Here is a 16,754-nt window from a genome sequence, read left to right as displayed (position 1 = left end):
ATTCTTTACTCTGCTGGGTATTACTGCACCTTAACTTTCCAGGTTTTTTTAAAATCCACCGTTTGCAGTTAAAAACATGTTAAATGACCTAATATAAGCCAAACAAGATCATTTAGTTAATTCTTTGTGTATCATTAATCAGAGTTTAAACACATTATTGAGGTCATTCTGACATCTTATTTTGATTCCAAACATATTATCTCCTTTGTAGTCTTGAAAAATCTTGTCACCTGTGATATCTCAAAAAAGATGTAAACCAAATGAAAACTGACCTTAAAACAAGGGAATAAGCTTTAAAATTACTCGGATATAAACTTATAAATCACATTCTGACTTTATTTATTGACTGATCAAAGAAAATCTTCTGCCACATTATTTTGCCGCCGTACACCGCGATTGCCAATCAACTTTCACTTCAATCCCCTTTTAATAAAGATTGGATATATTTTTTAAGCTGCAAACTGAAGTTGGTTTTAGAATAGTGACAAGTATGCATGTGTTTGGCTGTTAGTGAGTCATAAGTGGGTCAACCTTTGTTTCTGAGTCATTTTCACGGTGCAGTTTTAACAAGATTAACTAAATCGATAGTTTAGTCATGCTGCTAGAAATGTATTGAAAGCGGCTATGAAACAGCTTAAAACGGCGTAAAAAATATATATTAAAAAATTCGTGATATAATGTAGGACTTTTTAGTCGAGTTTTAAGGCCATGAAGTTTGCTGAGTGGCCTTATTACGTACGATATTGAAAAGCTTGATTATATCACGATTTTTTTAACTTTAAACTAGTAGAATCATGTAAACAAACCAAATACAGCTAATATAGATCCGAGAGCAGCCGCGATAAATTTATACGCGTGACGACACCTTCTTGTAACTCATGAGGCCCTGGTACTTGGCTCCTTGTTAAATTAAATTTTGGACAGTTTTATTTCTCGATTTTGGCCACAGCATGAAGAGACTAACATGAAAAGCCAAGCGGTTGCCGTAGTCCATGGATATTACTATTTCAAGGGTGTCACGTGCGTGTTTATACTATAAAACCTAAAAGTAACAATTCATTTCGTCCTCTTGACGGCGGCGGCGCGTGATTAGTCAAATATATTATGGTTGAATAAAGCGTATCGATATGAATATATTAGTTGAGTCGGGATCCCACAGTGAAAAGTATGCAATGTCAGTTTGGTATACGAGTACGAAGTCTTAATGCAACCATTATAGTCGACGAGTAGCAAAAGATCTTAAAATATCCATCCTTTTCAACCTAAGTACTAGAATAACTATAAGAATCAGACTAGACCTCAAAAATGACCCCACAGGAATTGTGCCACGATCGGCTCAACTGTTCAACCGTATGGAAAAAAAATGGGTAGCAAAATAGTCAATCAAACCTTTTTATTAAAGGCAGGCAGAAGGGATAGGGTCCCCGCTTCGAGTCGTTCCTGGTGCAAAACCTGTCCATTTACGTGTTTTTGTTGAATAAAGAATTTTGTATTTTTTGTATTTGTATTAGTCGAAATATATAATGGCTTGGCCGTGTCGTTACTTCAATAATCACCACCACTTCGTTCAAAATTATTTCATTGTGCATAGCGCATCCAACCCAATTTATAAAACTGTGTGAACCAATTTAAAATAACAATTTCCATCATTCAAACTCAATCCGGCAAACTATATTGACAAACTCCATTACGAAAAAAAAAACACGATTTCAAAGCGTAAAGTCCTTTGATGTATTCAGACTTTCAGAGATTGATTAAACAAAAAATAACCTAAAAGGGACCTAACTAAAGAATAATAAAAAACTGGCGAATCATATCAGGCTATGTTTAGAGAGAGGTTCAGTTGAAATATTTTTTATTATAAAGTTAAATAAAATCACAGTAAAAATATTTTAAGACTAGAAAAAAGGTGAAGACTCTTGAGAGTTTTTCGTTAAAGGCGATAAAGCCAGTTTTTTTCTTTATTTTAATGATATAGGAGGCAAACGATCAGCTGCTGGTAAGCGATTATCGCAGCCCATGAACACCCGCCAACACCAGAGGAATTATAACTGCGTTGCCTGCCTTTAAGATAGGAGAAGGCTCTTATTAGAAGGAAACAAATGACATGGCGCGCCACGCGAGATTTGCGACGGAAGATATGGTCACTGCGCTTTTATAACAATTACTCTAAAAATATACTTTTGTTTTAAAATTTGTTCGGTAGGTCCCTTGACTATATTACTAGCTATTTTATACTATAATTTTACTGCTAGGTATCTGTTATGGTAGGCAGGGTAAAACACCCTAAAACTGAAAATAAGTTAGGGTAAATCGTCAATTACTGGCCACTCTTTAATTAATTTTTAGCGTAAGGTGTCAATAACTGGCCAGCCTTCAATAGCTTATACTAAAATGAATACTGTATTTTTAGCAAGGAGATATGAATTTATAGGAAAAACACATTGTAGGCTACAAAGGTAATTTCAATTTATTGATGAAAACGCACAAATCAATGCTTATAAAATTAAATCCGACCTAAATAAATCTTGAACAAAGAAATAAACATACATAATAAAATAAAACTTACTAACAACTTAAACTAAAGATAAAAAATTTGGCCCAAATCGCCATCAATGGGCAAGGTGCCTAGAAGGCTGGCCGTATTTCCCCGCTGTATGGCGATACTTATACGCTGAGCGAAATAGTGGCCAGCCCTCTGGTCGCCCGAGGCCTCTATTAGGCGCGCCGACAAATCTTTAAAAAGCCGACGCGCACTTGGCCCCCATGGCCCCAAGGTTTCAACGCCAAACGCCGCAAACATGTAGCTGCTTCCTAGTGCTGAATATTTGCGGCGCTTGAGGCTTTCGGCCGAGGATGCCGCAGCGCCAGCGGTAACTTTGGTGCTCGGGACATGGGACGGTGCCAGGGTATCAACGCATGTAGCGTCCCACACTAGCGGCCGACCCATGCTCCAAGGCACCAGTGTCATTCCGTCGGGTCGCTTGCCATCGTCCCTGGCTAGACCGCTGGGCTCAAGTACTGCCGGCACTCTGGCACTAACAAGGGCCCGACGGATAACATCATTGATACTGGCGTGGCGGGGCATTCTTCCAGCGCTTCGGACGCACGAGAGGCCATGGTGGCCTAGGATGTCCACCATGGCGCCGCATTGACAGCGATGTGGTTGGTTAGTTGATGCCCCTAAACGTAAGCTAGCTGCCAGGCGGAAGGTAGTGTCATCCAAAAAAGTGCCAATATTTGGAGAGGGTAATGCCTGCAGCCACAGACCCGACTCCCACTCCGCAGTCGCAAGGAGACGAGCTCGGTCTGTCGAACTAGTTGACGTATCTAAAAGGTTTTTCCGTACTAGTTGACAGAGAGGCTCGTCCCATTGCTTCTGCGAGCAAGGATTGGCAGGCGGATCCGTGTTGGGGCAGGTTATAGACCAAACGTTCTTGGCCTCGGAGCAGTGTGCGGCCTCCATAGATCCAATGGAAGAATCTAATATTTTCCCTATGAGGCTCTGAGCACCATGCACCGAGGACAAGAACGCAGGTAGAGCAACACAGGAAATTTTGCGGATTCCCAGGCCGCCAAACCTAATAGGTAGGCTAGCCTGGGTCCAAGATCTTTCGTCAAAAGAAATGTTGAAGATAGATGTGAGCGTTTCTATGACTAAAGTATCTAATTTTGAGACCAAATTGGGATATTTCCAGAGATGGGTTCCGCGAAGTATATAAGTAAATTTTGGGACAAAAAGGCAATGCTTAATGATCGAATATGCTGAATGTAGATTAATTTTTGCCAAACGATGTGATGTTGCTTTGAAATTTAGAATTTACTCATCGATGAAATTTTCAAAGGATTGATCTAGGACGGGACAACCAAGGAGGTGAAGTGAATCATTGTATAGAATTTTGATATCTGGGGCGAGTTGTTTAAAAAGGTTCATTGTATTTTCCTTATCCGGACAAGAATCGGTAATAAAAAGTTCGCACTTGGAAAAATTAAGTGAGAGGCCAATTTTTTTCATGTCTGTATTAATTTTTTTTAAATCTTCCAGTACGGAAATTACCTCGCCGCCAAGGGTCCCGTAATCCAAATACCATACGTTTAATTTTGAATTTAGTTCCTTAATGATGGGATGTATAGCGAGGCTGAAAATTGCTGGGCCAAGCGGGTCGCCTTGTTGACAACCTACAGAAGAAGCCAGAACGTTGGTTTTATATAATAATTTGGAAGGAGAACTATAACATTGCCAAAGAAATTTATATACTAAAGGAATTTTGTCTTTTATTTGAGTCAACAAGGCGCCTCTGTCTACGGAATTAAAGGCATTGAACAAAAATAATCGCGAATTTCGGGACAACCGCACCGCACCAGTGTCGAGCCAAAAGTGTCGCAAGCCAGTGGAAAGCAATGTGGCGCCATTTATTTGCGTGAAGTTGTTGCGGGTTGAAGTTGCAGCAAATCGGTAGGTAGTTGAGCGCCATCTATTGGTGAAGCGCGAAACAGCCTTGTTCAAAGCTGGTCTTGGAAAAATTAGGCTTCTCTCCAATTCCTGACGCGAGAACGTCCAATAGTATACTTACGTTCTTACTTACTGCTGTGGCGCAGTGACCCGAAGTGGATCTTGGCCTCCAAACACCGCCACCAAAGATCGCCATGCTTCTCTGTCCAAATCGCTTCTGGCCAGTCGAGTGTGAGTGTGTATATGTGAATAGAATTCATTTTTAGTATAAGATGGCCAGTTATTAAAAAGTGACCAGTAATTGACGATATACCCTACGTTTTGTCGCAATTTAGTTGTCATGTGCATCACGCCATTACAAAAGTAAATGGCTCGGGGGCATGCCTTTCACATATATATATATATATATATTTTTTTTTTCATACTACGTCGGTGGCAAACAAGCATACGGCCCGCCTGATGGTAAGCAGTCTCCGTAGCCTATGTACGCCTGCACGACCTTAAACCCCCCCCCCCTCGTTGAGCTCTGGCAGCCTTACTCACCGGCAGGAACACAACACTATGAGTAGGGTCTAGTGTTATTTGGCTGCGGTTTTCTGTAAGGTGGAGGTACTTCCCCAGTTGGGCTCTGCTCCAGATCTGGAATGACATCCGCTGCACTGTGCCCTACCCAACAAAGCGAGATGACATTCACAATGCCCATACCTCTCTTTTGGACGTAGTTTAAGGACGTACCCGGGTCCAAAACTGCTAAATAAAAGGGTTCCAAGTTGACTACGGAGCCCTAAAAATGGCCGTCGTTCGCAATGGCGTTTATTTTTCGGTCATTTCGGGTAGTGTGATACCGTAAGCGAGTTTTAACTGGTAGTTTCAAATACACATTCGAATGCATACGTAGTCCGGATACTGAGGAATAATCTGGTGCGATTCAGGAGCGGGAGCGGATGTAAATCCGTATTCTGTGCATGAGCTACTTTTAACCCCTTCAAGGTCAGACGACTAGCAGAAATTACGGAAACTTGAACCCTGTCATTTTGAAATGAAGTTTAAAATCAATGTCATATTAGGGTGGTCATTTTTGCCATATAAAATCGATGTTTGCCCGTTAGTTAAATACTACGTCGTTCGCAAACAAGTATACGGCCGTTCTAATAGTAACCGGTCACCATAATGCCTGCAACTCCAGGGGTGTTACATGTGCGTTACCAACCCTTAAAACCTGTACATTCCTTCTTCGAAGAACCCTGTTCTGTAGTCCCTCAAGAAAAGCTTGGTAGCTCATTCCACATCCAGAGCGTCCGTGGGAGAGAAAAATCCTCTTAACCCGCACAGTGGTCGACTATTTAGGTTCTAGGGTGTGAAGATGGGCAATTCGCCTTCCTGCCGATGGCGAGCGGTGTGGTGATAGAAATAATAGAAAATCTTCTAGGAGTTGTAGGGAAAATTAGAACGTTTTCAGATTATCCGATCCAATATCGGATGTAGGATACGAGCACAAATAATCAAAATGTATAAAAGCCTTTTTATATATATTTACTCCTTTCATAAATGTTTTTGTTAAAAAGAAAGCATTATTATAAAAATAAAAGGACTCGACGCCATGGAGCAATCTTTAGTAATCTGTCAGGGTCATCCGAAATCCGATATCGAAATCGGACAATGTCAAAACGCTCTTACGCGGATGAAGGCGGAGACAGAGGCTAATATTGAATGATTGGTTTCTAATCCGCCTTCCCTCTTGTGACTTGGGCCCCAACAAAGGTCCAGCATAAACGGGCTCCACAGTTTTCAGCGCTCGTTTGAATGGGAATGACTTTATTTAGATAACCGCCATTCCGCCATATTTCATCCCCAGATTACCCCATTGATTGGCCTTTTTTGCTGTTATCGGCTGAATTTATGCTCATTTTGTTTATTTACTTGGGGTGTATTGAAATATTTGGAGTTTTGGGTACTTATGACGTTATGGCGTAGGACATAAATGGAAAAATAAAATTTACACTCTTAATTGCCAGAGGTTAACTTTTAACATTGGAAAGATAAAAAGTAAATTTTGGATTCATCTAGTCACTCTAATTTTTAAGTCGAAACTTGTCGAGCAGTTTTGACATTGTTTTAAATATATGAGTCTCACTGAAGCTTTGTTACCTATTAAAATTGCTATAACTGTTCCAAATTTTAGGTATCTACGTCAAACGTTATTTGAGAAAAACGCATTTAACTGATTTGCAAGACCGAAGTGATCCTTTACGTGATCTGTGAACAAAGTTACGTACGGAACACTAATTAGCAGCTATATTTATCATCACAGGCCTTTGCGTCTATTGCAGACGATTTAATCATTGCTGTTTAGACAACGGGTTTGGGGACTGTGGAGGCCGATGCGTGAGCGGCACGACCTCTCACATTTTTGGCAGAGAACGCTCATGCCACCTGAGGTTTCAGTCCCGGTTTGCTTTCTGCGACACCTTCTGCTATCTAACGCATTAAACCAGGCTTGGTCGCATAGCCTTCTCTCGTTCACAACACGCTTGCGTCATCCATCATAAGCAGCTACATATATTAGGTGTCTATTAATCTCGTAGGATTATTTTAATCTCATAAGACTCAATGTACATTACAATGTTCACTCTGTTTCAAAGGGATCTGTGAACTGATCAAAACTTTATCTAAACAGTTAAAGTAGTTTTTCGTTTTGAAAATTTTTCGAAGCTTGAACCACGTACACCATAATTGGATATTCTATTTTCCGCAGGGAAAATATCAGATTTACTCAGAATTTTTAAAGAAATATCTTACTTCAATTTTGCATTTATATAACGAAGTTATTCCAGCAAACTTTTAAAAATTTAAATTATTTACCAAACCCTTTCTGCCCTAAAATAACCTGAGTGAATAAACCAAACGCAACCTTTCCAAACCTAACACAACAGGACTATATTAGCCGTAGATTTATGGTCCGTCCGTTTGTCAATGTGGTAAATTAATTAAGGCGAGGTCACCCGGTTCAGAAGGGGCTGGTAAAATATTGGCGGGGCTGACAATATGTGATATGCAGGGTTTGGGATCTGACCGGACCTTAGGGTGCATGTTTTGGGTAGTATGTCATGTATTTCTTCTGGGATGAAAAAGAAAGTTACGTTATATTTTTGTAACAGTCAGTGAGCAAAGTCAATTCGTAATTTGGCATGTGTATTATTTAAGCTAAAGTAGGACTTTATCACCGCACCGCTCGCCGTCGGCAGGGTGTTCATCCTCACACCCTAGAACCTAAATGGTCGCGTACTGTGCGGTTTAAGAGAAATTTCTTCCCGCGGACGCTCCGGCTGTGGAATGACCTCTCTTCCGAGATTTTCCCGATGGTCTGGGGTTCTTCAAGTAAGGAGTGTACAGGTTTTTAAAGGGTCCACAGGGTTTCAGGCGTCCATAGGCCACGGTGACTGTTTACCATCAGGCGGGTCGTATGCTTCTTTGCCACCGACGTGGTGTAAAAAAAGTGGGACTGGGCTGGACATGTCTGCCGGATGCATGTTGCGTAGTCGTGGCAGAGGCAGACCGAGAAAGAGATGTCGGGACGACTTGACTGACATTCGCACTTTACTGACGAAACGCTCCTAACAAAATGGCAATACATCGTGACGTCACAATGACATAGAAGCTGTTTCAATGTGTGGAAGACAAGGAAATTGCGATTTAGTCGGTGAAATATTGCGTTTATATATATAATTGCTCTATTTTTTTTTTTATGAAATGTAAGGAATCGAATGGTATCATTCGGTTTATACTTTTTGAACGTTTAAAAAAAAACTTAAATTTTTAAGTTTTGAGATTTTGTATTTTTTTACCGTTCCAATATATTTATTAAGTTTATAATTAAATGGATAAAATGCTCATGTTATATTTATTTAACTAGATTTAGTTATAAAATTCAACATGTGTCAACTATTAGACTATTAGAGAATCTAAGTAGGTATCTACTTGTGATAGTGAATTACTGAGTGTACCAATGTAAAGTGATCATTGATCTCTCCAGATTACAATATCGATTCCGCATGGTGCACATTGCACTCGCTGTGCCCTGAAGGGTATGTGCTGACCATACCGTACTGTGAGCTGGCAAAGTTGGATACAGTATACGTGAAACAGTAACTCAACTAAAGCTTTAAGATTAAAGGGGACGAGTCATGTATTCACCATTTTCCTCTCCGGTATCAAAAATATTAGAATTGTAGGAAATATTTTGAGGTATATTAACCACCCCTATATATGTTCCTCGTTTGACATTTGTAGATTTCTTAATTGGTTTATGAGCAGCTTTTAAAAATGTGTATAGAATTTTGTTTTTCGCTCATAACTCTTAATAATCTCTCTCTTGGACGACCGGTTTGGCCTAGTGGGTAGTGACCCTGCCTATGAAGCTGATGGTCCCGGGTTCTAATCCTGGTAAGGGCATTGTGTCAAGTGCATAGATATTTGTTCCTGAGTCATAGGTGTTTTCTATGTATTTAAGTATTTATAAATATTTATATATTATATATATCGTTGTCTAAGTACCCTCAACACAAGCCTTATTGAGCTTACTGTGGGTGTTAAATGTAGTATGTTTAGTTTTTATAGTTGCCCAATTTCACAGTAGATGTCGCTGATCTATCGGCTACTTCACGCTATTAAGATTTTTCTACAGCCCCTTATAAGGTAAATTTGGTTTCGGAATAAATGAGTATTAAGTTGTCAAGTGAAGTGTTTCATTACAAAAGGTAGGTATTTCATTAAGTCAATTTGTGTAATAATGTCCTATGATATTTTATTTATTATTATTTATTTATTGATAATCAATATTTCCAAAAAATCAAACCCCATTCGTTTCGAGAACAACCGATCACAGATATGAAAGCATTTATGCCCAAGCTGAAACGGAGTCTCTATAAAATTGAAAGAACATTGTCTTATTGAAGAAAATCAATCAGTCATTCAAAGTATGTACCTATAAAGTGGGCCATATTTAGCTCCCAAGTTTGAACAGTAACATACTAACAGGACAAGTTAAATAAAAGCTTGTAACGATTCACAATATTGAATAACTTGCTTCTTTATATACTGATAAACGATGATGAGGCTTTCTCGACTGCAGGGACCGGAAAACCCGTTCATTTGGCTTACCCGTTCGAATGGGTAACCCCTTCATATGATAAGCTAATCGTTTGGGTAACCCGTTCAACCGGTTACCCAACAATAATGATTAACCCGTATTATTCAGATTAACCTAATCGTAACAAGTGGTTACCGCTTACAGGAGCTGATTCGGTTTGTGTTTTGCGTGTACTAACCGGTAACCTTTCGGTTTAGGGTAAGCCTTACCCCTCTCCCGCGCCTTTCCTCCACCGCTGCGGCACCGCGGCAGAGATGGGCATTACGTAATTGATTCGATAGTTATATTGTAACTACCGACGTAAAAGTACTTTTCGTTAATGTTGACTGATGAGATGGCGGCCACACACTTTGTCATAAAATAGTACATTACGATACAAGTGCGAAAAATAGGAAATTCGAAACGAGTGGCGATAAATTAAAACACGACCGAAGGGAGTGTTTTAAATCGACACGAGTTGCGAATTACCTATTCGCACATGTATCGTACAACGTTTTACAGTACATATGGCCCTTTAAATGTTCGACACAGTAACGTAATATGCTACTTCTCGCACTAGTGCTATAAAGTAGCCCCATATGTACTGTAAATCATCATTTTTAGGTTTTAGGGAGTTCCGATTTCGAAAATGACGACGATTTTGGAATCCAAGATGGCGGCCATGCAGTAAGTCATAAAAGTCGTCATGTAAATCGGTTTTTAGGTTTATGGGAGTGCAGATTTAGAAAAAGATGACCATTTTGGAGTCCAAGATGGTGACCATGTACTATGTTATAAAAATCGTCATGGATGTCGTTATATAGGTTTTAGGGAGTGCAGATTTCGAAAATCATGACTATTTTGGAATCCAAGATGGCGGCCATGCAATTTGTCATAAAAGTCGTCATGGATGGAGTCCAAGATGGTGACCATGTACTATGTCATAAAAATCGTTATGGATGTCGTTTTATAGGTTTTAGGGAGTGCGGATTTCGAAAATCATGACTATTTTGGAATCCAAGATGGCAGCCATGCAATTTTTCATAAAAGTCGTCATGGATGTCGTTTTATACGTTTTAGGGAGTGCGGATTCCGAAAAAGATGACCATTTTGGAGTCCAAGATGGTGACCATGTACAATGTCATAAAAATCGTCATGGATGTCGTTATATATGTTTTAGGGAGTGTAGATTTTAAAAATGATGACCATTTTGGAGTCCAAGATGGCGGCCATGCAATTTGTCATAAAAGTCTTCATGGATGTCGTTTTATACGTTTTAGGGGGTGCGGATTTCGAAAATCATGACTATTTTGGAATCCAAGATGGCGACCATGCAATTTGTCATAAAAGTCGTCATGGATGTCGTTTTATAGGTTTTAGGGAGTGCAGATTTCGAATGTCATGACTATTTTGGAATCCATGATGGCGGCCATGCAACTTGTCATAAAAGTCGTCATGGATGTCGTTTTATAGGTTTTAGGGAGTGCAGATTTCGAAAGTCATGACTATTTTGGAATCCAAGATGGCGGCCATGCAACTTGTCATAAAAGTTGTCATGGATGTCGTTTTATAGGTTTTAGGGAATGTGGTTTTCAAAAATGATGAACCTCAACCATGTGTATCGTAAAGAACTCGTCATGACATTTAAAATGAGCTTAAACTCGATAGCATTATGGGAAGTCATCGATGAGTTCCATTGACAACTTCCGATTTCACTATCAGACCTTCGTCACCATGTGTATCGTAAAGAACTCTTCAAGACATTTTAAATGAGCCCAAACTCAATAGCATTACTAGTAGTTATCGATGAGTTCCATCAACACCTTCCGATTCCACCATCAGACCCTCGCTACCATGTGTACCGTAAAGAACTCATGAAGACCTTTAAAATGAGCCCAAACTCGATAGCATTACTTGTAGTTATCGATGAGTTCCATCAACACCTTCCGATTCCACCATCAGACCCTCGCCACCATGTGTATCGTAAAGAACTCGTCAAGATATTTAAAATGAGCCCAAACTCGATAGCATTACTAGTAGTTATCGATGAGTTCCATCAACACCTTCCGATTCCACCATCAGACCCTCGCCACCATGTGTATCGTAAAAAACTCGTCAAGACCTTTAAAATGAGCCCAAACTCGATAGCATTACTAGTAGTTATCGATGAGTTCAACTGACACCTTCCGATTCTACCATCAGACCCTCGCCACCATGTGTATCGTAAAGAACTCGTCAAGATATTTAAAATGAGCCCAAACTCGATAGCGTTACTAGTAGTTATCGATGAGTTCCATCTACACCTTCCGATTCCACCATCAGACCCTCTCCCCCATGTGTATCGTAAAGAACTCGTCAAGACCTTTAAAATGAGCCCTAACTCGATAGCATTATTAGTAGTTATCGATGAGTTCCATCGACACCTTCCGATTCCACCATCAGACCCTCTCCACTATGTGTATCGTAAAGAACTCGTCAAGACCTTTAAAATGAGCCCGAACTCGATAAAATTATTAGAAGCCATTGATGAGGTCCACTGACACAGGAGATGTGCACAGACAGCTAACGATAAAGAAAGTGACTATAATAGGAGTAATAGGTACTAAACAAAAATATACCAAAATCAAAGCAACGCCTTACCATATTAGGTAATTTGCCTTAAACTTTAGCATGTGTTTTGAAATCTACGTTGTGCGCTACTTGACTTAACGTACACTTTTGTTTGAATTAGCAATATTAGGTCGGCAAATTAGCCTTTGACAAATACCGACTGCCGCCGCGCCGCGCCGCGCACTCGCACGTGCACGTAGGGAATGGAACCGCCGTGATTCGCGTCGGGCGCTACGTTAATAGACCATATGCAGTTCACGTAAAAGTTAAAACAGCTTGTTCGTATTTAATCAGCGCTTGAAGCGGTAACCCTTTCCCGGGTTTTTAATATCGGTAAGCGCTAACCTGAATTAATTCAAATAAAAGGATTAGTTTCTTAACCGGTAAGCCAATCAAAAGCTTATCGAAATGAAGCTGTTTTTGGAACACAGCTTTACAATAACCCGGGTTTTTGAACGGGTTAGGGTAAGCGGGTCCGGTCCCTGTCTCGAGTGCAACCTACAATCGGTATTGGATATGGACTCATAACTATAGTGCGGCAAGGACTGACAGATGAGCATCGCGACAATGGCGGCACTGTAGTGGAGTTCCCAAGTTATGTCTGATTTATTGTATTAAATCCTTTATTTGACTATGATTGGTGTATTTAGTTTAATAATACCTATAGGTAAGTTGAGTTACTGCCCTAAACTGTAAATGTACTGTGTGTACATTATAGTGACCAAGCGGAGCGGCTACTGACACAGCCGCAGGCGACGCGGCCTCTATAGGGTTGATATCCCTATCAAGACGCAGATGCGTGAAGTTGTGCGTTGTGTTTACACCTATGTAAACACAACTACACCTATGTAACAACTACACCTATGTAAACACAACTACGCGGCAGAACCAACCAACTTCGTAAGGCGCCTCCAGTCGCACCGTCCGTGCACTAAATTTTGTAGCTGATCAAACGGACTTGTTTTCATGCAATATGAATATGTCCGAATTTGTAACATATAGCGCTGGTGGCCTAACGGTAAGAGCGTGCGACTTGCAATCCGGAGGTCATGGGTTCAAACCCCGGCTCGGACCAATGAGTTTTTCGGAACTTATGTACGAAATATCATTTGATATTTATCAGTCGCTTTTCGGTAAAGGAAAACAACGTGACGAAACCGGACTAATCCCAACAAGGCCTAGTTTAAGTACCCTCTGGTTTGGAAGGTCAGATGGCAGTCGCTTTCGTAAAAACTAGTGTCTACGCCAAAACTTGAGACCAGTCGTCAAGCGGACCCCAGGCTCCCATGAGCCGAGGAAAAATGCCGCGACAACGCGAGGAAGAAGATGTCCGAATTTGTTAGAATTTGTTTAAATGTTTTATGTTGTTATTTATTATAAGTTAATATAAATGATATAGTTAATAAGGCACTATTGTATTACGATTAACCTGTAAGGATAATAGCTAAGTGACAATAAATAAAATAAAATAAATAGTAAATAAATAAATAAACTAGGAGAGTAGCTGTATATATTTTGCTCAGTTTTAGTCCTAGGTAATAAACCTAAATCCAAGTAAGGGCATTTATTCGTGTAATGAGCACGGATATTTGTTCCTGAGTCATGGATGTTTTCTATGTATTTAAGTATTTAAATATTATATTTATCGTTGTATGAGTACCCACAACACAAGCTTTCTTGAGTTTCAATATTTATTATAGTAACATGGTTGTCAATTGGTGCTAACTCATTATACTTGCTTGCTTATTATTTGCATGCAATTAATGTTCTGCCGCGAAAAGAAATTCGCAAATAAATAAAACATAGCACCACCAAAACTGTGAAATTTTCTGCTTCATATTGGTTCCCTGGTTACTTTTTCATTGAAATCTGTGCGGTGTCTTTCGCCAGTAAACGATGCTTCACATTTTCTCTTAATAAATGTGCTATACTATTTAAGCTCCATTCAAAGTCTCTTTAAATTCATTACAAAACCCTGACTTTTCACCCGATCCTTTCAGCGCCCTAATTAAATCAAAAGAAAAGACCGCAATGTTCTAAAACCATCAAACATCTTCCTTCTAATTTGCACCGATGGGCCTTACCTAATTGAATGTCTCTAGTTTATCTCTTTCACTCGTATCTTTATTAGAATAAGAAAGAAAGAGGCAGGGAGTCGATTTTTGAGCTTGGCAGCATCGCCGCGGGCCCTCGCCAAGTTTTTAACTCAATCTATTACGGAGTTATCAAACAAAAAGGTTCACTGCATATAATTTGATCAATCCGGAATCGGTTGTTCGTCTTTGGGCTTGTTGATTTTAACTTGAAACAATAAATCGGGCAGAAATTAATAAAAAAGCGAGCACCACGGTTTAGGACTTTTAGATAGAATTGTAGCCGGCTGTTTAGGAGTTATTTCATCTAGCAAAATTATACGTCAAATTTGCGTTCTATCATTTCTAGCGGAATCCATTATTCGAAACGTCATTCAGTCATGTTTTTGATTGAGAAAATACCACTTGACAAAAACCTATGATGGCCGTCACAACGTGCCTACATTTAATTTTATTTTAAAATTAAAGTATCATCCCTTTCCTTTGACGACCGGTTTGGCCTAGTGGGTAGTGACCCTGCCTACGCAGCTGATGGTCCCGGGTTCAAATCCTGGTAAGGGCATTTATTCGTGTGTTGAGCATGGATATTTGTTCCTGAGTCATTGGTGTTTTCTATGTATTTAATATTTATAAATATTTATATATTATATATATCATTGTCTAAGTATCCTCAACACAAGCCTTATTGAGCTTACTGCGGGACTTAGTCAATTTGTGTAATAATGTCCTATAATATTTATTTATATTTATTTATTTATTATTTATATTTATATTTCTGCATCGGGCCTTGTCTATTCTATTTTGTCGTGAGTGAACACTGACTGACATTGATTAGAGAGATAACAGAAGATCATAGGAGATTAACGGGTCCGTTCGACGTGGGAAACGCAAGTATTATTTCACTGACAACGGTACTGCTTCAAATCCATTCTAATTTCCGTCTTTCTTTATTCTGTTCATAACAGCGGCTTTGGAATATAAATAATATATAAGATAGTTTGATTGGAAAGTTGGATATAGTAATAGGTATCGTCAGGAGAATTGAGGTGAGTTGGGGAGTGTAAGGGGCACAGCTGTGGTTAATGTACAGTCGATTTCATAAATATGTATACATATTTTCACCTTATTGCAATGGATTCAGGTTAAGTAATGTAGGTATACATATTTATGAACTCGACTGTACATCAAATTATGTAAAAACAAATTCTATAATGTTCATATCCAGGAAGAAAAATCGGACAAATGCGAGTCGGACTCGCCCACCAAGGGTTCCGTATTTTTATTTTTTGTTGCTATAGCGGCAACAGAAACACATCGTCTGCAAGAAACACATCGTCCCGTTTTACCCTTTGGGTACGAAACCCTAAAAATGGGGACTGCGTTTATGTAGAAGCAGCCGTACACTATCCTATTAAAACACCTTCCTCATTTGAAATAATTCAATAATATTAATAATCCTAAAGTTTTAATCTTTTTATGCAACTTTCTTCAACTTCGCTCCAACTACCAACAAAAAGCTCAAACATTTCAAGTTAAAGAAAAGCTTGTAAAAATGGTAGTTTTCGGAAAGTTACAAAAGGAAAGTAACTCGACCGCCGCGGGCGAGTGGCAAGTGGGAAGTTACTTTTGATCGCTGAAATCTTTTTGTCAGGAAATCGGGAAGTGAAAGTTTGCAGGGATAGTCTATAGATACGATTTTTATGTTAGCTTTTGCCCGTGAGTTCTTGTGTGTAGTATGATGATTTCCGTGATAAATACTATTTTAAAGTCAGACCATAAGTTGGCAGCGATTTTGACAGCCTAGACAGTGCAGGCCGGGTAGCCAACGTTACAGTCGTTAACGCTCCGTAGCGTAGCGTAGCGTAGTCATTTCTCTCTATCACTCTTCTATGTTACGAGTATGTAGTGCGACTGTGACAGTTGCATTTCGTTCGCTACGGAGCGTGAACGATATGATTCGATGTTTTCTGAAAGAGCAACGTATTTGTATGATTTTATATGACATACAGATATATATATATTTTTTTATCAATTTTCTATAAAGAAAAGTAGCTACTGTATGTAATTTCATGATTTCTATAGTAATCTAAATTGTATTTTATTTTTATTATTTAATGCATGTTAATTATAAGATGTAATGTTTTGAAAAGATGTGTCCCGCCGAGTTTCTTGCCGGTCCATATTGGGATACCCTCCTTCAATTGAGGGGGGATTTAAATCTTCTCGGGTCAGAGGTGTAGGGTTAGCTTAGCTTGGTCTGACTCTAGTAAGAGTGTGACTTGCTATCCGGAGGTCATGGGTATCCCGGCTCGTATAACAACTATACCAATAAATAATAAATAAATATTATAGGACATTAGTACACAAATTGACCAAGTCCCACAGTAAGCTCAATAAGGCTTGTGTTGAGGGTACTTAGACAACGATATAGGTATGTAATATATAAATTTATAAATACTTAAATACATAG

General features: G+C 39.3%; 1 long non-coding RNA gene across 1 annotated transcript in view; it reads left to right on the top strand.

Annotated features, from left to right (window-relative positions):
* Positions 1-15,758: 15,758 nt before the first annotated feature.
* LOC133527478 (uncharacterized) overlaps positions 15,759-16,754 on the top strand; it is a 131,888-nt gene continuing 130,892 nt past the window's right edge. The window contains exon 1 of the long non-coding RNA XR_009800890.1: positions 15,759-16,518. This is a non-coding gene — a long non-coding RNA (uncharacterized LOC133527478). The remainder of the gene's footprint in view (positions 16,519-16,754) is intronic.

Source organism: Cydia pomonella, chromosome 18 (genome assembly GCF_033807575.1).
Source record: "Cydia pomonella isolate Wapato2018A chromosome 18, ilCydPomo1, whole genome shotgun sequence".
In the NCBI taxonomy this organism is placed as follows: domain Eukaryota; kingdom Metazoa; phylum Arthropoda; class Insecta; order Lepidoptera; family Tortricidae; genus Cydia; species Cydia pomonella.
Note: the sequence above shows the minus strand (reverse complement) of the source record. Positions and strands in the feature narration are given on the sequence as shown.